Source organism: Macrotis lagotis, chromosome 2 (genome assembly GCF_037893015.1).
Source record: "Macrotis lagotis isolate mMagLag1 chromosome 2, bilby.v1.9.chrom.fasta, whole genome shotgun sequence".
NCBI lineage: Eukaryota > Metazoa > Chordata > Mammalia > Peramelemorphia > Peramelidae > Macrotis > Macrotis lagotis.
Window position 1 is genome coordinate 231,509,835 of NC_133659.1, and position 27,988 is coordinate 231,537,822.

Consider the following 27,988-nt stretch of genomic DNA (forward strand, 5'->3'; position numbering starts at 1 on the left):
AACAACGAGATGAGGTCAGCACCACAGCTTAGTTTGGTAGGTTGTCTAATATCCTTATTCTTTATACTCTATAATAGCATAAAATAGAAATAAGAGGACCTTTCTCTATCAGATGATACTTATCTTGTTGCAAGAGACAAAAATAAGAAATGGAGAAAATCTAGAAGACTTCTAATGAAATGAAGAATAAATAAATGAATCCAGTGTTGACATTTGTTTTTTTTAACTCTACATATTTATCAAAAGGATTTAGTTTTTTTCTTTTTTTTTCCTTCAAATTTTTGATAAATTGGGAGAGATAGAAAGAGGGGTGAATTGACATAATGACTATCTTGCAAAATTTAGTTAATATTTGTTAAGTTTGAAATTATTTTTTAAAGAGGAAGTGGGAGTTTTTAATCTCCTTAGACTAGGGGGAAGAATAAGTAATGAGATAAAAGTCACTTTCTCTGTCATTATTTGTGTACATTTAAAAAACTACCTCTTAGAAATAGAATGTTCATTTATGGCAGAATTATTTTTCCATTCTCTCTCTCTCTCTCTCTCTCTCTCTCTCTCTCTCTCTCTCTCTCTCTCTCACTCCCCCCCTCCCCCTACTTTCTAGTTACTGAGTTGGGAACAATGCAAAGAACCTTTAGACATAATCTACCTCTTCAAGGAATTTATAATTTATCTGAGGAGATAGGACATACACTTAACTAACTCTAATACTGAATAAAATATGCTATATGCTTAGGATTTGGTATAAACAAAATGCTTATAGGTTTTCAAAGGAAGAAAAGAAAACTGCGGCTTAGATTGGCTTGCAGCAAAGGCCATGACAAGAAAATGCTATTTGAACTGGATGCTGAAGAATGGGTTTAGTTTGAAGGAAAGTATAGGCATTTCTGATATGGAAATAAGTTAAGAGAAGGCTCGGAGTGTGGCCTCCTAGCTCATACATAGCACATTACAAAATCCTGCTTGGAATGAGCCAGTTAGTTGAAAGGCAAGTGTCAAGAAGCTTACTAACTCCCAGTACAGATTTTCACATATAATCATTGTCCACCTGGCTCCTCACTTCTTTGACTTTCTTTTATTTTCAAATCCCTGAATTTTTTGTGATTGCAAAGTTTTAAATGTTGCTGGTTCTAGCCTTTTTGCTTAGTTGATAATTTTTTAAAAAGTTTTATTTTTCCCCCTGGTTACATGCAAAACCAAATTTCAACATTCACTTCCAAAACCTTGAGTTCTACATTCTCTCCCTTCCTCCCTACTCTCCCTCACTGAGAAAGTAAGTTACTTGGTATAGGTTAAAATGTATGGTTATGAAAAACATTACTACAGTAGTCATGTTATAAAAGTAAATATACTCACCCCCTCCCCCAAAAAAAGAAACCCAATGAAATAAAAAGCAGACTTCATTCTGAATTCAAATACCATCAACTCTGTATTTGGGATGGATACTATTCTTCATTAGAAGTCCTTCAGAGTTCTCTTGGGTCATAGCAACTGAGGAAAGGCATATCATTCCCAGCTGATCATCCTGCAATATTGCTGTTTATTTGTATAAAATACATTTCCTACTGTATCTGCTCATGTAATATTTTTACTAAGAGCATCCTGTTCATCATTTCCCATAACAGAATAGCATTTTTTCTCAATCACATGCCACAATCCGTTCAACCATTCCCCAGTCTCACTGGGCAACTCCTCAATCTCCATCTCCCCATAACCAAATATCCATGTATATGTATATGTGTATATATATATATATATATATATATATATATATATGGATTTTTTTCTTCCCATATTTCATCTCCTCTGGCACTGCTCAATCCACAGGTGGCATGATTTAATAGTCCTTGGGGAATAGTTCCAAATTGCTCTACAGAATTGTTGAATCATTTCATAATTCCTCCAACAGTGCATCCAAGAGTTGACAATTTTTTATTACTTGATTACATGATTGTTTGTCCTTTGTTCTCAAGGAGGACCATGATATCAGGGAAGGTGATTCTATGGCAAGCATAAGAAATATATCTGAGTGAGAGGGGTGCTATTCTAAGCAACCAGCCTCACTTTCTCCTCCAGAGCCATCTGGGTTCAGTAGCCAGATATGAATCAGGAGGACTAGAGGTAGCCGTGGATGGGAGGCAATCAGGGTTAAGTAACTTGTCCAAGATCACACAGGTAGTAAATGTCAAGTGTCTGAGGCTGGATTTGAACTCCTGTCCTCTGGACTCCAAGGCTGGTGCTTTATTCCCTGCACTTCTTAGCTTCCCACTTAATTTCTCTGTGTATATTGACTCAAGCCTGTTTACTGACTTAACACTTCTAGATTTTTTTGCTAATTACTGTGAGAAGAGGCAAAAAAGAGAATTTCCTTTCTTGATGATAGCTAATCTCAGTAAATATTGGTTGGTCGATTGATTGGTTTAAACAAATGTATGAATTTATGAATGTATGAAGGCATGCATGAAAAAAATTAATGTTTGCCAATGGCATATAAGAGAAGAAAATAAGATTTAGTGGAAAGAGCATTGAATATGAAGATTTGGAACATCAAGCCTTAATCATAATGCATTGCTATCATTCCTTAAGATTTAGAAATTGTTTCCCTTATCATAACCCAGGACAAGAATTTTTGTCCTCATTTTACAGAGGAGGAAACTGAGCCTTAAAGATATTGCATGGTTTATCCATGGACTTACAGTTATTGTTGGAGCAGGAATAAAACCGGATATCAAATGAAGGATATCCCTCAGGATTCTGTCCTGGATCTCAATACTACTTCACTCGGTGATCACCTGTGAATTGTTGATGTTGAAGATATGTTGATGATTCTCAAACCTACCTCTCCTTCCTCAACCTCTCTATTGACCTCAATCTTACATCTTCCACTGCCTTTCAGATAACTCAAAATCAATGTCCAATAGGCATCTTAAAATTCACTATGTCCAAAACAGAGCTCATTATTTTCCCCCTCAAGTGCCCCACCCACCACCTTCCCTATTACTCTAGTGGGAAATATCATCCTCCCAGTCCCTTAGGCTCACAATCTAGGAATTATCCCTTATCCCTCACTATCTCTTATTCTAAGATCCAAGTTATTGCCAAGGCAAGTGGATTTCACTTCTGTAAAACCTCACAATACCCTCCCCCCCATTCTCCTCTGACACTGCTACCTGGTACAGGCACCACTGCCTGACTCTCTGCCCCAAGTTTCTATCCACTCTGATCTACCCTTTCCATTCAGACAACAAAATGATTATCCTAGAATACCTGTCTGAATGAGTAATTAATTCCCCTTCTCAAAAGACTCTAGTGACTTCCTGTTTTCTCCATGAGCAAGTGCAAAAATACTCTATCTGGCATTCAAAGTCCTTCAAAATCTAGACTTCTCCTACTTTTCCAAACTTCTTATACCTTACATTTTGTGATATATTCTTTGATCCAACCTTCTGGCTGTTCCATGTTCAGGAAACTAATTCTCAGCTCTGATCATTTTCCCGGTTGCTCCCCCCACCTCATACCCTTTGGTCTGGAATGTTCTCCCCCCCAACACAGCTGACTGACTTTCCTGGGGTTTTTTAGATCTCATCTATCTTTTTTTTTTTTTTTGCAAGGCAATGAGATTAAGTGCCTTGATGAAGGTTACACAACTTGGTAATTATTAAGTGTCTGAGGTCACATTTGAACTCAGGTCCTACTGATTTCAGGGCTGGTGCTCTATCCACTGTGCAACCTAGCCATCCAGAATCCCTCTTAATTCTAGTGCATTTCCTCTGGTTTCCTATGTATCCCATTTATAGCTTTCTTGGTGTATATTTATATGCTTACTATCTTCATTAATAAATTGTAAACTCCTTGAGGTCAAGGGTTGTCTTTTGCCTCTTTTTGAATCCCCAATACTTATTGACATATTTGGCATGTGGTGGGTGCTTAATAAATAGTTATTGATTGAAGTGTCTCCTAAGCATTTCATAATAATATACTGTATCTCAAGTCCTGTTTTAGTCGCTTACTAACTCTGTGATGATGGACAACTCTCTTTCTAGGTCTCATTTATTATCAAAGGGCAGTGTACTATAGTGGAAAATAATTAAACTCAGAGCTAAAAGATTTAGATCTGCATCCTATCTCTACCACTTACTAACTTTGTGCAGCATAGATCAAGATATTTAACCCCTCTAACTAGAAAATGGAATAGGGGAAGAAAAATGGGTTATATGATTTCTTTTTTTTTAACTACCAGCTCTGAAAATATGATTTTAAAATTTGAACTTCTTGAATAATATAATGTAAAAAAGAATAAAATATATAATAACATATATAATAAGCATTTTATTGACTATCTCTATTGTGCCAAATTCTATGCAAATATAATAAAACTATACACTCTAGGTTCTGACTTTGGGACAATATCACACAGTAGTAGTTTATGAATCACCACTGATGAAGAGAAGGGGAAACTTAGAACAAGAAATATGTGGATTCAAGTCCCACCTTGGAAACAATCTGGCTGTGTGATCCTGAGCAAGTTACATAACTTCTTTGGTACTTGTTTTTCTTAGTATTGCAGAGAGTATGGAACTAGATAGTTTCTAAAGTCTCTTTCCAGTCTAATGATCTGTGAGCTAATCCAACTCCTGCATGTTACCTTAGCTGATGTGGTTACTAGTCTGGAAGATAAGAGTGCTGTTGATGGGATTTGGGAGTTGCAAATTAAATACAGAAATCTAGGGTTACTGAAAGATGAAGGAATTCGCAAGATCCATGGGATTTTAAAACTGCTCAGGATTTATTATAAACGATTGCAAAGTAAACAGGTTAAAACTTTTCTCCTCTGAGAGAGTCAACATACACCTTAGGATGGGATGATAGGATGAATAACAAAGGTTGCTTCAGAGACAGAGACAGAGACAGAGACAGAGACAGAGACAGAGAGAGACAGAGACAGAGACAGAGACAGAGACAGAGACAGAGACAGAGACAGAGACAGAGACTGAGATAAGGAAAGGTCAAGTGGTCAAAGGATGGACCCAGCTGAGTAGGGCTCCAGTTCAGGTTTTTATAGTCTTGACCATTTTCTGGGCACAAAGGACAAAAGGGAAATATATCCCCCATTCCTTGACTGAAACTAGGTAGAAGTTTAGAAGTTGAGGATTGGGATTGAGGAGACAGCACACATATTTTTACATTTAACAATGAAACAATAGGAGTCAATTTACATTTCAAGAGCAAATTTAACAAGATTTGGCAGCATTAAAGATTATAGAACTTGTTTTTAATTATAAATTTTCTACATTCATGATTCTCTGCATCAAGAGGAATGTTAAAAATATTATTTTTAACCTAGATTTTACTTGAATTTTAGCAAAGCATTTGATAAAGTCTCTCTTGAGATATAGACTAGTAGATACTACATTTTGGAGGACTCATAACTGATTGAAGGATTGACTCTGAAAACAATCCTTAATATTTTGATGTCATTTTGGTAAAAGATTTATAGTGGAATGTACCAAGGATGTCATATTGGCCTTATAATATTTAATATTTTTATAATTGATTTAGGAAGGACAAATTGATATATCTATCAAATTTTCAGTTGAAATAAAGCTGAGTAGATAACTAACAACATGGATGACAGTTAAGAATCAAAACTATTTTCCAGGTTAGAACATTAGACCAAAACAACACTAATAAGATTAAATTATCACTACAGGATGTAGGAGATACAGCAATTTGAAATTATCTGGGCATTTTACTGAACAGCAAACTCCATATGAATTATCAATTTTAGATGACAGACAAGAAGGCAAGTGAAATTTTTATACATTTAGAAGTGCTGCTTCCAGGCTGAAGTAAAAGATAGTAACATTGGTCTCTTCTCTAGTCAGACTATATCCAAAGTATTTTGTTCAGTTCTGAGGATCGTGTTTTAAGGAGGGTATTTGCAAACTTTGGTGCAATACAACTGGATGTGCTAGAGCATATCTAACCAAAGGATCATAGGGTATTGAAGGAACTAGAATTTATGACAATAGATGTTTGTTTAAAGAAAGTGAGGATGACTATCCAAAAGAAGAGAAAATTTCTCTTCAGAAGATATAACTGGGAACAAAGGATGGAAATTGCAGAGGCAAAATAGCATTGGTAAAGTTCCTGTGTCTACCCATATTGAGTTTGGTTATAGCACATTGTATAATCCAGTCTAGAACAAGTTAGCATATGCCAAGAAGTCATGCTTGTTCTTAGAGAGCAATACTTAAACCAAAATGTTTTCTTCTTTAACCTATTCTGTCTCTTCTTCTTTATAAAATGCCACCTTGTTTCCAAATTCAAGGACTTTTGTGTGTCCTTTAGATGTAAGGAAAAATTTCTAACATTTGGATCTATTCAAAAGTAGAAGAGACATTTTGGAGAGGTAATGTTTTTCTTTTTACTGTAGATCTTTCAGGAAAGGTTAGATGAGTTGGAGATCTTATGGAGGGAAATCCTTTTTTGAATATAGGTTGGACTAGATGATTTCTGAGGTTCATTTCAACTGTGAGAGTCTATGATTCTTACTTTGCACATCTGGATTAATCATTCCTATTGTTCCCTAAACTGGAAATGACAAGCCATGTATTTCACTAACTGAAGCACATTGAATAGAAAATAAAACCACTCTCCCTGGAGCCATTTCTGACACTAATGTATGCATGTTTATCAATGCCTTCACATTCCACTAGACAGCTGTGTCTAGAAAGATGTTTCTAAAATTGCTTCCAAAGAGGATGGCAGGAAGTTGTACTTGTGTTTCCAGATGGATTTGTCTGGTAACTATTTTGCAAATACTGATCAATTGGAATTGAATGGGATTAGGTATGAGGTTGGGGAAATTCGATTCTAGAGCATTTGTGATTGTCATATGCTAGGGATAGAATTTTTCTTTTCTTTTTTAACAGTTTCTTGATTTGGGTCTTTCACACCTTGAACAGTATATGAACTTAGAATTCAATCATTCAGCAAACTTTTACTGAAAATTCATGAACAGGATAATGAGCAAGGTGTCATGGGGGATACATAGATAAACATAAAATAATTATAAGATTCAAGCATTTCACTGAATCAAAGAATTTAAGAGTTAGAAAGGACTTCATCAGGAATACTCACCCTAATATACCCAGCAAGGGGTCATTCTGGTTCTGCTTGAAGTCTTCTAAGAAAAAGTAACATATCATAACTCAAAGAAGACATTCTACATTTGTAAAGTTTTGATTGTTAGTATTTTTCCCCTGCGTTGAGAATAGCTACTATGTAACTTCTACCCTGGTTCCATCCTCTGGGATCACACAGAAAAAGTTCAGTGTGTCACATGACAGCCCTTAAAATACTTGAGCATATCTACCATATGTTCCCTTGATGCTTATATGATATGGAGTCAAAGACCTTCATCAATCTAAATATCTTCCTCTGGAAACTCTACAACTTATCAATGACCTTAAATTTATCATATCGATGATGTCTATTATTATTTCCATTTTACACTTGAGAATATTGAAGCAAACAAAAGTTAAATGACTTTTCTAGTGTAACAAAGCTATTAAGTGTTTGAGTCTCAATTTGAACTCTTGATGACTATAGGTGCAAAATTCTATCCTTTGTGCATACTACACATTTTCCTTCTGACCTAGCACATTTCATATCCTATTAAGTGTATTTCCTGTGGGAAGATTGCAAAAGATCAGAAGACTGCCATTTTCCCCAAACATGACATCCCCTAAAATGCAAAAATTATACCTCCTGCTGCCCTGATCTGATATCTAGTCTCAGGTAAAGAATGAGAACCTTTCTCTGACTTCTTGCCTTTCATCTCATATTGCATATATTCCTCAAGAGAAGAGGAAGAGGAATATCAGTGAAGAGTAAGATTTCTAACTCTTACCACATCATCTCCTACTTGATACCCTGGGAATAGAAGTGGTACCTCTGGGAATAGAAGTGGTATCTTCTAATTTTTCTCATTCTTGTCTATACCTTACACATATCAGTTATTTTGAAACCTTACAAATCACCATCCAAACTCCATTCCCTATCTCCTACATTCCAATTCATTATTCTCCCTCTTCTCAACACTCCAACCAAACATCATCCACTCCTTCCATAGTGTCCTCTTGGAATGGTTGCTCAATATAGGAAATAAATTTCCCTTCATCCTAAATCTCTTCTTCTCCTATTCTTCCCATTTTCTAGCAATCACAGAAAACTTGGCTCCCCACTGATGACACAAATTTCCTGATCACCATTTTCAGTACTGCCTGAATGATGATTGTTATTCTTCATAATTGAAGAATACCATGGCATCACATAAACAATGACATGACATGAAGATTATGTTGATTAAAGTGAGGGAAATGTTGTGCAAAGATATCCTTCAAGCTGCCTCTTCAAGAATGACTTAACCTATGGCCTGATAGAATAGGAAACTGAATTTCTGGTGTTGGTCAGGAAATAGTGGGAGACTTTAGCCTTTTGGATGTAGATCCTTCCTAGGTAATCTAGGCACCTTGGTATAACTGATGGGCAAAGCATCAGAATGGTATTTTTATGGTGACAAACTTGTGAAAGTACATTTAAATTAACCAGTCTCTCAATAGCCTACACATCAGCATGGTACTATTTATGGAAATAATCTTTTAACAATAGAGTAAAGCTAAACCTGCTTCTTCATGCTACCATCACTCATTCTCCTCATCTCACTTCCCAAGGCAGAAGAATTGAAATATTCTTTGTTCCTCATTGTTTTTTCCAAGTTCTCTCCTTACTTTGATCCTTTAGTGATCTCTCCTCCTTTGAGATCCATGCTGTTCATAAACCCATTCAAAATCTTGGTACTATTGTCAAGTCACTACCATTCCTTTCTCAATGAGTTGAGTGCCTGGGTTACAATTTTTCTCTTCTTCATAATTACTAACCCAATATTAGAAATCTTAGCATACACATTGAATTTCTCTTGCACATTCTAACTACACAGCTCCTTCACCCCATATCAGTCACACATCAAGATGGTCATACAAAAGTAATCTAGTAATCACCTACTCCAATGTTCAAAATGTCTGAAATTACCCTTTGTCTGATTGCAATCTATTGGCTTTCCATATTCCCTTCTGCTTTTCCTTTCACATCCCAGTGATTGTGAATTATTTGGGGACAAGAACATAATTTTAAAAAAACAAAATTGAAAGTTAAAATCAGAAATGAAGTTAATAGTTGGTTAAAAAAAACCAAGGAGATAAAAGGAAGTCTAATTTTTAAACTAGAGAGGAAAATGCATTAAAAGTTTAAAAGGAGGAGCAGTTATGTGGCACAATAGATAGAACACTGACCTTAGAGTCAGGGGGACAGGAGTTTGAATCCAGCTTCAGACACTAAACACCTACTGTGTGCCCTTGGTCAAGTCACTTAACCCTGATTACCTCACATCCATGGATATCTCCAGTCATCCTGATTCATATCTGGCCACTGGATCCAGATGACTGTGGAGGAGAAAGTGAGACTGGTGACTTCAAAATCCAATTCATGTGCTTGTCATGGCATCACCTTCCTGATGCTGGTCTTTTTTCCTGATATCATGGTCTTCTTCAAGAATGGAAGACAAACATCATCATCACCCCATGACATTCATATACCATAGCTTGTTGAGTTATTCCCCAATTGACTGGTAGCCCTTCAATTTCCAATTCTTTACAAAAATAGGAATATTTTGGAAGATGTGGGACTTTTCCCATTTTTTATGATTTCTTTTGCATATAAACCTAGTATTGAGTTACTGGGTCAAAGGGTAAAATCAGTTTTATTCATCTTTGATTATAGTGTCATATTGCTCTCCAGAATGGTTGGATCAGTTCACAATCCCAACAACAATGCATTAAAGTCCTAATCCTCCCATTTCCTCTTTGATATTGATCATTTTCCCTTTTTGTCATCTTAACCATTTTGAAAAGTGTGAGGTGGAACCTAATAGTTGTTTTAATTTGCATTTCTCTAATTAGTAATGATTTGGAGAATTTTTTCATATATATAGCTTTAATATCTTCATTTGAAACTGCCTGTTCACATCCTTTGACCATTTGTCAGTTGGGAAATGACTTGTAAGCTTTTAAATTTATCAAAATCCCTAACTTTGAAAATTGTTTCATTATAAGGGAATACTAATCCTCTATATAACTCTATAATTTTTTTCAATATGTTGTCTTTCTTTGGTTTGAATATATAAATAAATTTTTATCTTAGATTTTGGAAGAATTTCTTCTTTCTCAACTTTTTTTAGTTTTTTTTTTTTTTGCAAGGCAATGGGGTTAAGTGACTTGCCCAAGGTTACACAGCTGTGTAATTATTACATGTCTGAGATCATATGTGAACTTGGATTTCCTGACTCCAGGGCCTGTACTCTATCCACTGCACCACCTAAGCTGCCCTTTTTCTACTTTCTAAAGAAAAATTTATTCCTTCTAATTTTGGTAGCATTGGTATTATTAGTGCAAACCCTTTTTAATTTAGTAGAGTCAAAATCATCCATTTTGTAATTTATAATGTACTCTATTTCTTGTTTGGCCATAAATTTCTCCCCTTTGGGGAAGCTAGGGGTACAGTGGATAGAGCACCAGCCCTGAAATCAGATGGATCTGAGTTCAAATTTGATCTCAGACACTTAATAATTGCCTGTGTGACCTTGTGCAATTCACTTAACCCCATGGCCTTAAAACAATAAATTTCTCCCCTTTACATAGATCTGACAGAGCGAGTATTTTTGATTGGTTTATGATATCACCCTTTGTGGCTAAATCTATTTTGACCTTACTTTGGTAAAGGGTGTGAGATATGGGTCTATGCCTAGTTTTTGCTGGACTATTTTCCAGTTGTCCCAAGCAATTTTTGTCAAATAGTGAGTTATTATTTGTTCCTTTTTTTTTTAAATTTAAGGCAATGGAGGAGGGGTGTTAAGTTACTTGTCCAAGGTCACATGACTAGGTAATTATTAAGTGTCTGAGATCATGTTTGAACTCAGATTCTCCTGACTGCAGGACTGGTACTCTGTCCACTGCACCACCACCTAGCTGCCCAATTTACTACTGTGTTTTTTTGAACCTGTCCTGATCCACTCCATTTTTTTTTTTAGGTTTTTGCAAGGCAATGGGGTTAAGTGGCTTGCCCAAGGCCACACAGCCAGGTAATTATTAAGTGTCTGAAGTCAGATTTGAACTCAGGTACTCTTGACTACAGGGCTGGTGTTCTATCCACTTTGCCACCTAGCCATCCCTCCACTCCATTTCTTAACCAGAACCAGGCAGTTTTAGATCTGGTACAACTAACCCTCCTTCCTTTAAATTTTTTTTCTCCATTGGTTGCCTTAATATTCTTGATCTTTTGCTGCTCCAAATGAATTTTATTACTATATTTTCAAGCTTAGTAATATGACACTGAATAGATAATTTAATTTAATTTGGGTAGAATTTTCAGCTTTATTATATTAATTAGACCTAACCATGAACAATTAACATTTTCCCAATTGTTTAGCTTTGACTTAATTAATGTGAGAAGTGTTTTGTAATTGTGTTCATACAGTTTCTGGGTTTGTTTTGGGAGTTTGATTCCCAAGTATTTAAAGTTGTTTGCAGTTACTTTTATTTGTTTGTTTATGTAAAGCAATAGGATTAAGTGATTTGCCCAAGGTCAAACAGCTAAGCAGTAATTAAGTGTCTGATTTTACATTTGAACTCAGGTCTTCATGACTCCTGGGCTGGTGCTCTATCCACTGCACCAACTAGCTGTCCCGTTACTTTAAATGGAATTTTTCTTTCTATCTCTTGCTCTTGGACTTTATTGTTCATTTATAGAAATGCGGATGATTTATGTGAGTTTATTTTTATATCCTGCTATTTTGCGGAATTTGTTAATTGTTTCAAGTAGTTTTTTAGATGATTTTCTCTGGTCTTCTTAGTATACCATCATATCATCTCTAAAGAGTGAAAACTTTGCTTCCTCATTGCCAATTCTGACTTTCAAATTTCTTTTTCTTCTCTTTTTGCTAAAACTAACACTTCTAATACTATATTGAATAGTTCTGATAATATTGGGCATCCTTGTTTCACCCCTGATCTTATTGGAAATACTCCTAGTTTGTCCCCATTATATATAACATTTGCTGATGATTTTAGATGGATAGTACTTATAATTTTAAGGAAAACTCCATTTACTCCTATAATCTCTAGTGCTTTTAGTAGGAATGAATGTTGAATTTTGTCAAAGGTTTTTTTCAGCATCTATTGAAATAATTATATGATTTCTGTTGTTTTTGTTATTGATATGTTTAATTATGTTGAGCATTTTCCTAATATTGAATCATTCCTGCCTATCTGGTATAAATATTCCTTTTTTAAAAACATAGATGGCTAATGAAGTCCTTTCCAATTCTTAAATTTTTTACTCTGCAAAATGCTAGAAATTTATAAAGCATTAATTGAACTAATACATAAATTCAGCACAGTAGTAGGATGTAAAATAAGTCCACAAATCATCAACATTTCTTTATATAAAAGCAAAATATAAAGAAGAAATTTAAAAGAAACTCTGTTGAAAATAAAAGCAGAATATAGAAAATATTTGACAGTCTACCAACCAACACAATCATCAAATTGATAACAATACAAGTTTTTCAAACAGATAAAATTAGAAAAATATTAAGTGTAGTACCAATATAATGAAAAATCATATTTCCCCAAACTTTTTACTTATTCAGTACTCCCCAACTGTTAAATGATTATTTCACAAAGCTAAAAAGTTAGAAATAATTGAAAGAACAAAAGCTCTAAAATTTCTAGAGAAATAAAGAAAAAAGTGGGAACCTAAGGGAACTAGTAATATCAAATTTCACATTATGCACCACAAAGCAATAATCTTCAAAAGTACATACTTAAAAAAGAGAGACACATTCTTTTGATACCATAGTGTTTTATAACCCCAAACCCCAGATCTAGGGTAATTTTATTTTTCTAAAATCTTATACCATATGCAAAAATAATCTCTAAATGATCATATGACTTGATAGAAAAAATGTTTCATTAACAAATTAGAAAACCATGAGAGGCAACAATTTTCACAAATTTATACATAGGGGAGTTCATGACAAAACAATGAATAGAGAAAATCACAGAAGATAAAATGGGTAATTTTGTTTACATGAAGTTAAGAAGACTTTGCATAAACAAATTGAATTCAGATGTTGTTAGAAGGAAACAGTTAATATAGAAAAATGGAAAAAGTTGATAAAGATTTCATATCCAAGATAATTGAAACTGACTTCAATTGTTCAAAAGATATGAATAGTAAGTTTTCAATGTTAGACATCCAAGCACTACATGAAAAAAGTAAGTAATTAGTCATAGAGAAATGCAAACAAACTTATCTCTGAGTTTCTACCTCATATACAACCATCAGATTTACAAAATTGATAAAAAGGAAAAATTATAACTTTAACAGAGAGACTGCAAGAAAACAGTCATATTAGTGCATTGTTGATGGAACTGTCAGTTTCACCAGCCATTCTGTAGTTTAAAACTATGCCCTAAAATTCATTAAAATGTACATGATTTTGACTTAATGATACATAATTAAATAAAAATTAAATAAAAGGGAAAATAGATAAAAAGGAAATTAAATACAACAGAAAAGGTTACTTTATAAAATATATATAGCTATTTTAACTGAATCAAAAATCTGGGAGTTAAAGGGTAGAAAGCATTTTATCAGTTTTCTCAATGTGAACGGTGTGAGGTAAAATCTCAGAGTTGTTTTGATTTACATTTTATTGTTATTGATTTTGAGAATATTTTCATGTGATAGTGAATACCTAGCATTTTTTCTTTGTACCTTTTGATCATTTATATAATGAGACATGGCTATTACTCATATTTATTGCTTATTTATCTTAAAAATCAAACTTTCATCAGAGAAATTTGATACAAAAATTCTTTTTCAGTGAGTTCCCTTCTTATTGTATATGCATTAATTTTGTCTGTGCAGAAGCTTTTCATTTTCATGTTATTAAAAGGCTCAATTTTATCATTTTTAAATTATCTCTTCTTTTTTAAAGACTATACGTTCCCTGTATATGATGTGTTTCTTTTCTGATATTTTTTATAGAATGATCTTTTATATGAAGTATTGTGAAGCATAAGATGTTGGTCTAAACCTAATTTCTACAAAAAAATATTTGCAGTTTTCTCACCAGTTTTTATTAAATAGGGAATTTTCCCCTAGATAACATCTTTTTCACTTTGTCAAGCACCAAGTTATTGAATTCTATAGATTCAAAATCTTCTTTGTTCTTGATCTATTTTTTTATGGACTCCCAGATGGTTTTGATGACTGCTACCTGATAAAATAGTTTGAAGACTAGATAGAAGTTTTATTATCCCTTTATCCTTATTTCTTTTCATCATTTCTCTTCATATTTTGGATCTTTTATTTTTCCATATGAATTTTGTTATAATTTTTTCAAGCTTTATTAGGTATCTTCTTGGTAAGTTGATTTTATATGTTAAAAATTAAAATTCATTTTGTAGTATTGCATTTTTATTATATTATCATGATAATATTATTCCAATGATTTAAGTTGTTTTTTTAGTTCCTTGCAGATGCTTTGCAATTGGATCTTTACAAATCTTTTGTGTTATATACATATATATATATATATATATATATATATATATATATATATATATATGTGTGTGTGTGTGTGTGTGTGTGTGTGTGTGGTGTGTGTGTGTATAAAATGTGCATATATATACACAGATATGGGAATTTTTAATTACTTAGAAAGGATTTCTCTATTATTGCTTTAATGTTTTGTTATTATGATATAAAATATTAATGATTTGAAAGATTTATTTTTTTAGACTGCAATTTTTCTGAAGCTAATAATTTTCTCAACTCATTCTCTGGGATTTTCCAAGTAAACCATCAAAGTATTAATAAGAAGTGATAGTTTTATTCCCTCTTTATCTATTTTCATTCCTTTATTTTCTTCCTCTCTTATTCCTATTGCTAACATTTCAGATTCTATATCAAATAATAGTGGGAAGAATGGGCATCCTTGCTTCATTAATGGATTTAGTGGAAAAAGTTTGAATGAATGCCCATTGTATTCATTTCCTTTTGATTTTAGACAGGTGCAGTTAATTATATTTAAAAAAAAACCAGTCTCTTGGGGGTAGCTCAGTGTTGTGGTGAATAGAGCACCGGCCCTGGAGTCAGGAGGAACTGAGTTCATATTTGACCTCAGACTGTTAATAAATTTAAAAAAAAGATCTATGTCTAGACTTTGTAGCATAAAATAATGTTATACTTTGCCAAAAGCTTCTTCTGCATCTATTGCAATTGTTATATGGTTTGGGGTGTTTGAGGTTTTAATATGATTAATTATATTGATTTCTTAATATTTCCTTGCATTGTTAATTTAAATTCCACTTGACCATAATGAATGATTGATTTCTCACATAGATCATTGTAATCTATTTGATAGAATTTTGTTAAAATTTTTGAGTCAATATTCATTAATGATACTGACTATAGCTTTTTTGTGTGTATTTTATCTTTCCCTGTTTTTACATATTAGATATTGACTATATTTGTCTCATAAAAGGATTCCAGTTGGATTCTTTCTCAATTTTTGAGAATAATATTTAAAGTATGGATACAAAATATTCTTTAAAAGTTTGATAAAATTCTCCTTTGAATCAATAAAGTTCAAAGTTCTTCCCACCTTTGCTAAATATATTAATTTTTTTTCCTTAAAAATAGCTATTTCAGATCTATATCTGTCCTTCTGATGATTTGGGTATTTTATATCTTTAATGTTATTCCTCTTTTTATTTTGTGTTTTCAATTTTATTAGTATATAACTAGGCATGACATATTTTGATTATTCTTTTTATGTCTTCTGGTTTTGCTGTGATTTCACTTTGCTTAGTTGGTATTTTATTGATTTCAATTTCTTCTCTCTTTAACCAGATTAGATAAAGATTCATCAGTGGTATTTTTAATTTGATTTTTTTTTAGGTTTTTGCAAGGCAAATGAGGTTAAGTGGCTTGTCCAAGGCCACACAGCTAAAAATTAAGTGTCTGAGGCCGGATTTGAACTAGGGTACTCCTGACTCCAGTGACAGTGCTTTATCCACTGCGCCACCTAGTCACCCCAATTTGATTTTTAAAAATTGTTTTCAGTTTTATTGTTTCTAAGAATTTTTGTTTCCAATTTCTCTCTTTCATTTCTCCTTTGTACTTATTTTTGTGCTTATTTTAGATTTAGGTTACTTATTTGTCGATTCTTAGAAAGGTACATCTTTTTTTTTTGAATCCCAAGAATTTTGATATATTATTTCATTATAAATCATTTTCATTTACATAGTTATTCATTATTTCTATCATTTCTTCTTCCACCCAGTCATTAAGATTTCATTGGCAAGTCTCCATTTAAATAAATTTAATTTGTGATCACTGAATCAATTTCTATTTTTTTTGTATTATAGTCTGTAAAGATTGTATTGATTATTGCTGCCTTTCTACATTTGCTTGTAATATTTCTGGCTATTATTGCATGGTCAGATTTTGTAAAACTTTCATGTGATATGGAGAAATATGTCTGTTTTTTTGCTGTCACATTTAGAAGAAGTCATAGGTCTTTAACTCTAGTATCATAGAAATTTTTCTCTTTTGTTTTTCTTTCTATTAGACTCACCAAAACCCATAAAGGAAAATTCAATTCTGCAGTTATTACTGTATCAGTGTCTGCCTTTTCTTTAAACTTAAATGCTCCAAATGCCTTAGCATCCAAAGTCATAAGTTTATTACTGATATTGGTTTGTCAGCTATGGTTCCTTTCAACATAATGCAGTTTTTAATTTTTATTTTTAAAATGTCTCTTTTTTCTTTGCTAGTATTTTGATTTCCTTGAAATTTAGTAATTTTATTTCTTATTCCCTCTGTTTTGTTTTGTGTATGTTTTTGTTTTTCAAATGTATCTCTTGAAAACAACAGATTGTAGGGCTTTGCTTTCTTATCTAACCACTCATTTCACTGGATTGTTTAATATGTTACATTTAAAGTTATGAGTTAGGTTTATATTTTCTTACTTCTATATGTCAAATCACTTCTCTTTCAGTAGTTCTAGTCTTGTTCTAACTGATTTCATTTTCTTCTCTCCTAGTTAGTCAAATAGATTATCCCTTCATTGTATCTTCTTCAAAGAGTCTCTTCCACTATTTTTTTAGTTCCCTTTTTTTATATCTCTTTCATGAAAGGATTTCTTTCACTCTTCGCTATTCATTTTCTCTTTCTCTTTTACTCTAGTGTCCTTTCTCTGTTTCATTGCCCTTATAATATCTGGACTCCTATTTCCTCTATATTCTTAAAATAATCAAATTTTCCAAAGGATCAATTCTAGGCACTTTCTATCTTCTAGTTGCTTTCTATTTACTTCATGAATTACCCCTTCCATTATGTCTTACATTCAGAACTCTATTGTAGGTGTCAGAGAGCATATTTTCCATGTTAAGCCACTCTTTACCTTATCACCATGGTTCTATATCCTCTTTGTTGACCTATTTTTCCCTCCACATGTTTCTGAAGGTCTCCTCCTTGGGTTCATGATGTCATAATCCACCAGGTGTCATGTGCCCTGAGGGGTTCCAATTCCCATCTCTTCAGTACAAGTAGGTTTTCAGGCAGGAAATACTCTATGCCTCAACCACTGTAAAATCCTTATCTCCCTCCATCCATAGAAGAATTCATCAGTGGAACAACTCTCATTTCCAAAATAACATCTCCTTCCTTTCTTCCTTTTTAAAAAATCTTTCCTCCTTCCTCTTTATCACCCATTCCCTCATAGGTTTTTCTAATTCAGAGACAAAAAAAAACTAAAACAAAACAAATCAAAATAACACTTTTTGCTCATTTCTACTTGATTTTGACCCCAGTGAGTCACTCATTTTTCTCTATCACCCTCCTTCCTTCCCCCTTTCATGTACTTTCCCATATTGTAATGTAGTCCCACAAAAGAAGCAATTTACCCCCATTTGCTTCTTCACTGATGTCTCACCTAGATTTCTGCCTTTACCCGTCTTATTGTGTATATTAGAAAAAGGCTTCTTTCATTGTTTTAAACATCTTTAATATTTAAATTCCCAAATTATCTCCTTTTTCCTAACTTCTCCTCACCCATTAAGAAGACAAACAAAAAGATACCCATGTGAAGTTATGCTAAATATTCTTCTATATTAACCTGAATTTATAAAAAAAGAAAGTGAAAAAAAATATGTTTCAATCTGAACTCAGACTTCATTGGATTTCTCCATGGAGCAGTATCATGGGTACTTTGGAATTGTCATGGAACATTGTATTGATGAAAGTAGCTAAGTCTTTTTCCATTTGATCATTACCATATTATTATTACTCAGCTTAAGTTCCTTCCAAATCTGCTCAATTCATTTTACATCAGTTCATGTAAGTCTTCAGAAATTTTTTTGAAACAATCTTGATCAACCATTCTCCAATTGATGGGTATCCTCTCAGTTTCTAATTTGTTGCTGTAACCAAAAAAAACAAAAAAGAGTAACTAAAATTATTTTTGTCCTTTCCTTTTTCTTAGATCTTATTGGGATACAGACTTAGAAGTGGCATTGCTTGGTCAAAGGGTATTCAGAGTTTAAAGCCCTTTTGGCATAGTTTCAAATCATTCTCCAGAATGTTTGGATCAGTTCACAACTTGACCACCAGTGCATTAGTGTACATCTTTTTCCCACCTACCCTCTAATATTTATCATTTCCCTTTTCTATCATATTAGCCAATCTGATAATTAACAGATGGTATCTCAGAGTTGTTTTAATTTGCATTTCTCAGATCAATAGTGATTTGGACAATTTTTTTATATGACTATTTGATTTCTTCTTCAGAAAACTACTTGTTGATGTCCTTTCATCACTGATCAATTGAAGAATGCCTCTTACTTTTAGAAATTGAGCTCAGTTCCCTAAATATTTGATCAATGAAGCCTTTATCATAGAAACTTGATATGGATTACCTCCCCCCTGCCCCAGTTTCTTGCATTCTTTCTAATTTTGGTTGAATTGATTTTGTTTGTACAAAAATTGATAATTTCATCATCAAAATTATCCATTTTTACCTCCCCTATAATCTTCTCTTTATGTTTTTTGGTCATTCTTCCCTTATTCATAGATATAACTGCTAAATTTTTCCATCCCCCCCATTTATCTATCATATCATCCTTAATTTCTAAATCATGTATTCATATTAACCCTATCTTGGAAAACTAAGAGATGTTTGGCTATTCTTTTGTCTAGTTTCTGTCAGATTGATTTCCCATTTTCCTAGCAGTTTTTGTTAAATAGTGAATTCTTGCCCACATATCTTGGCTCTTTTGTTCAACCAAACTCTAATTTACTATGGTTATATTCTTTGTTTTTGGCAAGGCAATGGGGTTAAGTGACGTGCCCAAGGTCACACAACTAGGTAATTATTAAGCATCCGAGGCTGCATTTGAACTCAGGTACTCCTGACTCCAAGGCCAGTGCTCTATCCACTGTGCCACCTAGCTGCCCCAATCATGTTCTTTTATTAGTTGTATATCTCATTAATTTCACTAATCCAGAACTTTTATTTCTTATCTAGTATCAGATTGTTTTGATGATTACCACTTTATAGTAGAGTTTGAAGTCAAATCCTGCTAGGCTACTTTCTTTCACTTAAAAATTGGACTCTTTGTTCTTCCTCATGAATTTTATTATTTTTTCCCCCTAACTCTATAAAATAATTCTCTGGTAGCTTGCAAATGAATTGTAAAAGTTAGTTAATTATGTTCATAAAAATGTGTTTAATGTTTTTGTCTTCCTACATTTGTTTGAAAAATTTTTATCCCTAAATACATGGTTGTTTTTTGAACAGCTAAAGGACACATATATTCTCCTCTCTCTTCTAAACTTCTTTTGTGCTTTTTTGTTGCTTTTCCTGTCTAGCTACAAAAGAGATATGTTGAGATTCCTCACTACTGTAGTTTTACTATCTGTTTCTCTTTGTATTCCATTAACTTTTTCTTTAATTATTTAGATTGGTGCTATGTAGGGTTTTTATATACATACATACACACATACATATATATATATATATATGTATATATGTATTATAGTGATTTATTGTCCTCATGAATTTAAGTATAATGTAGCTTTTATTTATTTATTTTAATCATATATATTCCATATGAATTCAATGATACTAACAGTTTTATTTAACTCAACTCATAGTTTTATTTAAAATTATATTTTGTATCACTTCATTTTCTTTAGGTATTCTTGTATAAATGCATTTATTATGGGTCTTTCTTAGATTTCTTGTGGAATTATTCTGTTCTTTTGGGTTTGTCATTGGGTGACCTTCATTTAATATTATTCTTCATCATGATCTTCATTTTCTTTTATTTACTCAGATCTCTAGTCTCAGTTTCTAGATTGAGATTTGCTTGGGACAAAAACCTTTTGTTCTTGGAATAAGAAAGTCTTTTCCAGGGCAGAGCCAAGATGGTGGCATGAAGGCAGGAATTCCAGAAACTCGTTCCCCCCAAAAAACTCCAAAAGCTGTCAAATTATTACTCTAGCCAATATTTAGAGGGGCAGAACCCACAGAAAGACTGAATGATACAACTTTCCAGTCCATGACAACTTAGAAATTCCATATGAAAGGTCTGCTTCACTAGGACTGGGGTTTTGGAAGAGCTGCAGTGCAGCCACAGCTCAATGCAGCACAGTCAAGTGGGAGCAAACCAGCTGCAACCTTCCAGGAACAACCCATGGGGTGCCTGGGTCCCTGGGTGCACTTGGGTCCAGCAGAGGGGACAGTTTCCAGATTTCTTGGCACAGGGATCACTGAGGACAGCTTGAAGGGTTGGTGAGAGAATTCTGCCACACCAGAGTGAGTGCAACCCATCCCAGAGACAGAGTCAATGCCAACTGAAGTACACTTTTTTCTCTCTATCACTATTCTTGAGGTTTCTCTATCTTTTTTGGGGGGGTGATGGGATTTACGTTTACACTCACAACAAGATTATTGTAATGATATAAAATAAATAATTTAAAAAAGAAAAGCTTTTATGTAGTTACTAATGTTAAATCCCACTGCCTTCATAAATCAATCAAAAGGTTTTAACTCCATCTCCTCTGTGCTTGATTTAAGTTTTGGTCTTATATCTAATCCCATACTCTTTCCCCTTCTCCCCTTCCGATATCATGCATATTCCAGTCCCAGAATATATAGATGTTTTCTCATGTTGCTGCAGAAAGACAGTACCACAGCAGGTGCATTCTATGTGGCAAACCTTTCTTCAAGAAAGTAAAGGAATAGAAGGAAAGAGTGCAGAACATATAGAGAAATAAAACTCAACCCAGAGCCTCAGATACTGAAACAATAGTAATAAACCCTATAGCACTAGCATGGTAGCTCTCTAAATCATTTTTACTAGTCCAGAAATCTGAGAAACAGAACAATTAGGACAGGACACCCAAGCAGTACATTGTATGTAGGGGACCTGTATAGCACTTCCCTAAGCTTATAGTAAGAGCTCAGCGTCTAGGTGGAACTAGTTCTTTCTTTCCCCATCCCTCCAAAATTGACTTGTGGCAGAGACCTATGTTGGTAAAATAGAAATTTCTCAAAAGGCTTAGATGGTTTGAGAACCAGTCTAGAAGGAAACCACAATCTCAGGGGACAGAATCAGAAAGTAAATGTTATAAATGGTTCATAATTATAAATACTTAGTCCAGAGTGATTAAAATGGCTTTTTATTAATTAAATAATTTTTCCTGCAGGAAAGGACCATTTTCCCTAGTGCAAAAAGGCATATAATTGTGATGATGTCTATCTTATATGCAATTTGAAAGGCCTTCTCTTCCCCTCTGAGTCAGTCATTGGTCTGACTAGTCAGGGTTACAGTCTAATCAATATACTCACCTCATACCATTTTCTAGCATGTTTTTCTCATCCTGCAAGTCTGAACTTAATACACAAGGGAAAAAAAAGACTTTCTTCATCAGCTGAAGAAAGCATTTACTTCTCCAACACATCAAACAACAGAAATGTAAGACAAGTTAATAAATGCAGCAGCCAAGGACAATAGAGAAGTAAGAAATTTCCTTCCTTCCTTCCTTCCTTCCTTCCTTCCTTCCTTCCTTCCTTCCTTCCTTCCTTCCTTCCTTCCTTCCTTCCTTCCTTCCTTCCTTTCTTTTTCTTTCTTTCTTTCTTTCTTTCTTTCTTTCTTTCTTTCTTTCTTTCTTTCTTTCTTTCTTTCTTTCTTTCTTTCTTTCTTTCTTCCTTCCTTCCTTCTTTCCTTTCTTTCTTAATATTTTAGTTATTTATTTTTCCAATTACACACAACAATAATTTCAACTATCATTTTTGGCAAGGTTTCGAATCTTACATTTTTCTCCCTTTCTCCTTTCCTCTCCCCTCCTACTAACAGAAAATAATGTAGTATAGGCTTTAACCAGGTTAAACATAGATCCATATTGATCATGCTATTAAAGAAGAATCAAATAAAATTGGATCAGAAAAAACATTAGAGAGGGAAAACATACAATGCAAAAGACAATTTTTAAAAAGTGAAGATAGTAAGCATTGATCTGCATTTAAATCCCACAATTCCTTCTCTGGATTTAGGTGGTATTTTCCTTCACAAGTCTTCAGAATTTTCTTTGATTATTGTACTGCTGAAATGAACAAGTCCATAGTAGCTTATAATCACCTAGTATTGTTGTTAATATGTATAATGTTCTTCTAATTTTGCTCACTTCACTCAGCATCAATTCATGCAGGTCTTTCCAGATTATTCCGAAGTCCTATCCCTCATGATTTCTTAAAGAACCATAATATTCCATCACATTCATATGCCACAATTTGTTTAACCATTCCCCAGTTGATGGGTATCCCCTTATTTTCCAATCCTTTGCCAATACAAAAAAAGAGCTATTATGAATATTTTTGTGCCTGTCAGTTTTTTTACTCTTTTTGTTATCTCTTTGGGGTACAAACTTAGTAATGGTATTGCTGGGTCAAAGAGTATGCACAGCTTTATTGCCCTTTGGGCATAATTCCATATGTCTCTCCAGAAAGGCTGTCTCAGTTCACAACTCCACCAACAATGGATTATTATCCCAGTTTTTCTACATCCCCTCTAATAGTGATCATTTCCTCTTTTAGTCATATTGGAAGAAATTTCCTTCTAACAAAAAATTTGAGAAGGGAAAAAGGTAGAAGTCAGATTGAGATAACAGTGAAGATTTGGACATTCACAATTATGGACAGGATCTGGTGACATCCTGCCTATAGGTGAATCCGTTGGGATTTTTTTGAATATTGCAAAAGGAGATGGTGTATGAAATTGGGGAGGGGAGTGTGTGATATGCCTAGGTCAAATTGAGGGCTAATAATGAGGTGAAGGTGAACTCTGTGAAAGAGAAAACCCTGCAGAAAAGTGGGTAAGGAGGAAGAAGAAAATATTGAAAGGGGGGATAGAGGGAGGCCTTACTTTGATGGTGGAAAGTTATTCTACTGATGAATGGTCCTATATGTGAAGAGATATGTTCTATGAAGAGAGATGAAAACCTTGAGGGAGTGGTCTTGGAGAATAGAAGTTTGAAAAGATTACTTACCTTAAAAATATCTCCTCAGAAGGGAAAGTTGAAAATCCTGGCAACAAGGATATCTGGAGGAATGAGAGAAAAATCCCACCATAGAGGAAATTTTGAGATAATTGGGCAAAAATGGTATTTGGGAAGTGTATAGATCAGTGGTGGACTGTATAACCAGGGACATGGGGCAGTGTCCTTTCTGTTACTAGCAGAAATTCACACTATCCAGGAAGTAAGGCACAAAAGAAGAAAGGAAATCCATGGGTCAAGTTCTACATAATAACTAAAGAAGTCATATAGAGAGGGGAGCCCAGAATAGATACCCAGGAGGTTGGATTAGGAATGGAATACAGAGAAAAGGGAAAAAACTCAACTAGACAATTATAAACATCTTGTACCAGAGAATGAATAGGGTTCAGAGTTGATTGAAAAAGATGAATAATGAAGGAAATGGAATCTATGTGACTGAGAGGGGAGGGAAATATGTGGGCGATGAGAAGAATTATATAACCAGATAAAAGCAAAAAAAGAAAAAAAACACAAAGAGAAAGAGTTAACAAATATAGAGAATTGATCAAGAATGAAGAAGAAAGTCAGTGGGGGAAGACAACCTTTAAAAAAGATTAAAAAAGTAAATAAAGGAACATAGTACTGTGTTCACAGGAGAAGAAAGGGGAATAAATCATAACTTTAAAAAATTAGTTATAGAAACAAATGAAGGGATAGATAAACCTAACTCTTATAACTTCATATATGAATTGATTAAACAGTCTAATAAAATTAAAACCAGGGACAGATCAAATAAAAAAGAAAACCTTACATTACATAGCTTAAAAATAATATTCCTAATATATAAGATTATACCTTTCAAAAACTGCCTTTTTTGTATAGTGGCATCATGACTCTGAACAATTCACTTAACTTCTCTTTAAAGAATAAAGACAATGCTAATAGAACTGAGAGGATGAGAATGCTTCCCTTTTGCATCAGGTAATTAAAAAAAAGAGCAGCACTTGCTATCATGTTTTCTGAAAAAGCAAAAAAAAGTTACATTTAAAAAAGGCAGAAAATTAGATTATTCTGAAAGGAACCATGGACAATAAATCAATATCATTAATATATTTCTATACTATACATCCCTTAATATCAAATTCACAAAATAAATATTTACTGGGATATAATAACAATAATGACAGGAGATTTCAATACCTCTCTCTTGATTTTGCGTAAATTCTAACAAATATAAACTAAAAGGAATAAATGGACTTGAAATGCTGTTGGAGAAACTAGAGTTAAAAGACATATGACATCATCTAAATCGGACTTCAAAAGAATATAATTACATAGAACTTTTCCAAAAATTTGACCATATATTAGAGGACAGGGATAATTCAAACAAATGTGAAAAAACAGAAATAGTGAACACAACTTTTATAGAATATAACACAATGAAAGTAGTCATTGGTTCAGGGATCACAAGCAAAATCCAGATCCAAATAAAGTTTTAACAATGAAATCCTATATAACAAATGTGCCGAAGAACAAATCATAAAAATAATGGATAATTATGTGGAAGAAAATGATAATGAAGAAACAAAATTTCTGGTATGATGCAAAAGCAGTCTGCAGGGAGAAAATCATATCTCTATAAACACACATAAAAATAAAAGAGAATAAATAAACAAAATATGCATTTAAAATTAGAAAATTAAAATATAAACATAACTATAATAAGAACAAAAGACAAGTATTAGAGAGGTAATAAAAAATCATAAATAAAGAAAATGTAGACTTGCTAAATAAAACTAAAAGTTGATTCTTTGAAATGGTTAATGAAATTTATAAACCTTTAACTAATCTTCTTTTTTTTAGAAAAAGAGGGAAGGACCCAATAATTGAAGATTTAAGTATAGATACTGCAGGAAATAAAGGTGGTTTCCTATGAGAGTCAAATTACTCATAAATAAAATGAATCAAGTAACAAATGAGTAGGCTGAAATCACAACAAAAGCAGACGAAATAAAATGTATTATTAGAACATATATAACATAGTTATATGCTTATAAAACTGAGAAATGAACAGAAATTGAGGGATATCTTCAAAACCACAAAACACTCAAATTAACAGAAGATCAAATAGCAATCTTAACCCAATTCCTGGAAAGGAAATAGAGCTAGCTATAAAGAAACTACCAAAGTGTGTGTGTGTTGGGGGGAACTCCTGATATGGATGAATTCACAAGATTCACTTCCAAACTGAATCCTATTATCCCATACTTCAAAAATTATTCTTAAAAAACTGATGAAGAATCCTACCAAATAAGATTAATATATAATCCTAATACCTATGCCAAGAAATGACAAAACAAAGAAGGAAAACATTAGGTCAATATAATTGACTGTGATATATAAAAGTTTGAGAAATATCATTTCTGGGTAATTTATCATTTTATTATTTATTCTAGCAGATAATTAATAAAAGGAATCAATGGTACTCTCAAAACTCCTCCTCAAGGAATCTACCCAGTCTTTACCTGCCTTTGGTAGAATATCTGTTCCTGAGGATTGCAATCAACTCCAGTTAATAATTAACAAAATAGAATGAATATTATAATGAGAGGTCCACCTATTCTAATGAAAGACTGAGGGGCATGATTGATCACTCTAGTTCCCAGACCACACTTAGAATAAGGCAATCTCTATAAAGGAAATATACCCCTTACCCAAGTCTGAGTAGAATACAAAGGACTTCCCCACTTGAATGGGATCTGATCAATAGTGAGATGGAAATTAATTTAGTCTCATTATCAGCAATGTACTTCAGATGCTGACTTGACCCAGTAGAAAATGAGGAGATTAAAAAGGGGACAACCTAAGTCTCCATAATTGTTTTCTTTAATATATTTTTATTTAAACAATTTAAAAGCATTGTCATGTGCATAGCAAAACATAAGATGATTCAAAATAGAAAACCAATTTCAGTGTCAAGAAGACAATATTTTAATAAATATTTTAATAAATATTGTACATTGTCTGCAAAATTGAACATCTTTTCTTTTGCTTCTATTTTCTGCTGTGTACCGTTTATTTGTTTTTCCTCCCACATTCCCTCAAGGATGACTCAGGTAGTCCAATTATTCTTTTATTTTCTCTTTATCTGTTCTTCAAATCAGTTGCTTTCTTGTGAGATGGTTCACCTTCTCTTCCATTTTTTTTTTCATTCTTTAAATTTTGTTCTATTATTTCTTCATTTCTTATAACTTCTCTAGTTTCCCCTTGTTCAACTGTAATTTTCAAAGAGTAATTTTCTTCCATAAGATTCTGGCAGGGAATGACTATGCAGCACTGGAGGAGGCCCTAGATTCCTCAGTATGACCTAATGGTCAAGATTGGAGCTGATGCCTATGGCATAGTGTAAAAGGCCCATGACTCCCACAAGTCACCACTTTGTGAGACTCAAGGGTGTGAAAGTTCCAACAGGGGGATGAAGTGGGGGAGGCCTGTCTGTCAACACTCTCTGGGAGGTGGCCCTCCTCAAGAGATTAGAGGCCAATGCTGTCTAGAGAGAGAATCTCCTGAGTAATCATCTGATCTAATCAGGCTGATGGATGTCTGTGCAAACTGAGCAGGAGACAAAGGCAACTTTGATGTTTGAACATGTGGACCAAGACCTAAGGATGTAGGGATACCCTTGGAGACTTTCTTCATGCAAACTGCATTGTCCATCAGGATCTGAAGCCAGAAAACAAATTTGTGAACAGTAGTGGAAATGTCAAGCTGACTGACTTGACTTAGTTCAGATCTACAACTACTAGATGGTAATCACACTTATAGAAGTCACTTTCTGTCCATTTAACATTTTTTTGTATTGATTTAAGGAAATGTGGTTAAGGAATGTGCCCAAGGTCACACAGCTGGGTGATCATTAAGTATCTGAGGCTGGATTTGAACTCAGGTCCTCCTGACTCCAGGGCTGGTGCTCTATCCACTGCATCACCTAACTGCCCTGAGTAGTCACTTTCTGGTATTGGGCCCTGAGGTTCTCCTGCAATCAGTTTAAGCGATACCTGTGGACCTGTGGTGTTTTGGCTGCATCTTTGCAGAGATGTTCTCCAGGAAATCTCTCTTTTGTGGAAACTCTGAAGCTAGCCAGTTAAGCAAAATCTTTGATGTGTTTGGGCTCCCAGCAGAAGATAATTGGCTAGCTGATATTTCTCTACTATGAGGAGTCATTACTCCTTGTAGTCCCTAGCCTTTAGTGTGTTGA

At 33.6% G+C, this 27,988-nt stretch overlaps 1 pseudogene; it reads left to right on the forward strand.

Annotated features, from left to right (window-relative positions):
• Positions 1-9: 9 nt before the first annotated feature.
• On the forward strand, positions 10-27,988 carry LOC141512103 (cyclin-dependent kinase 4-like; annotated as a pseudogene).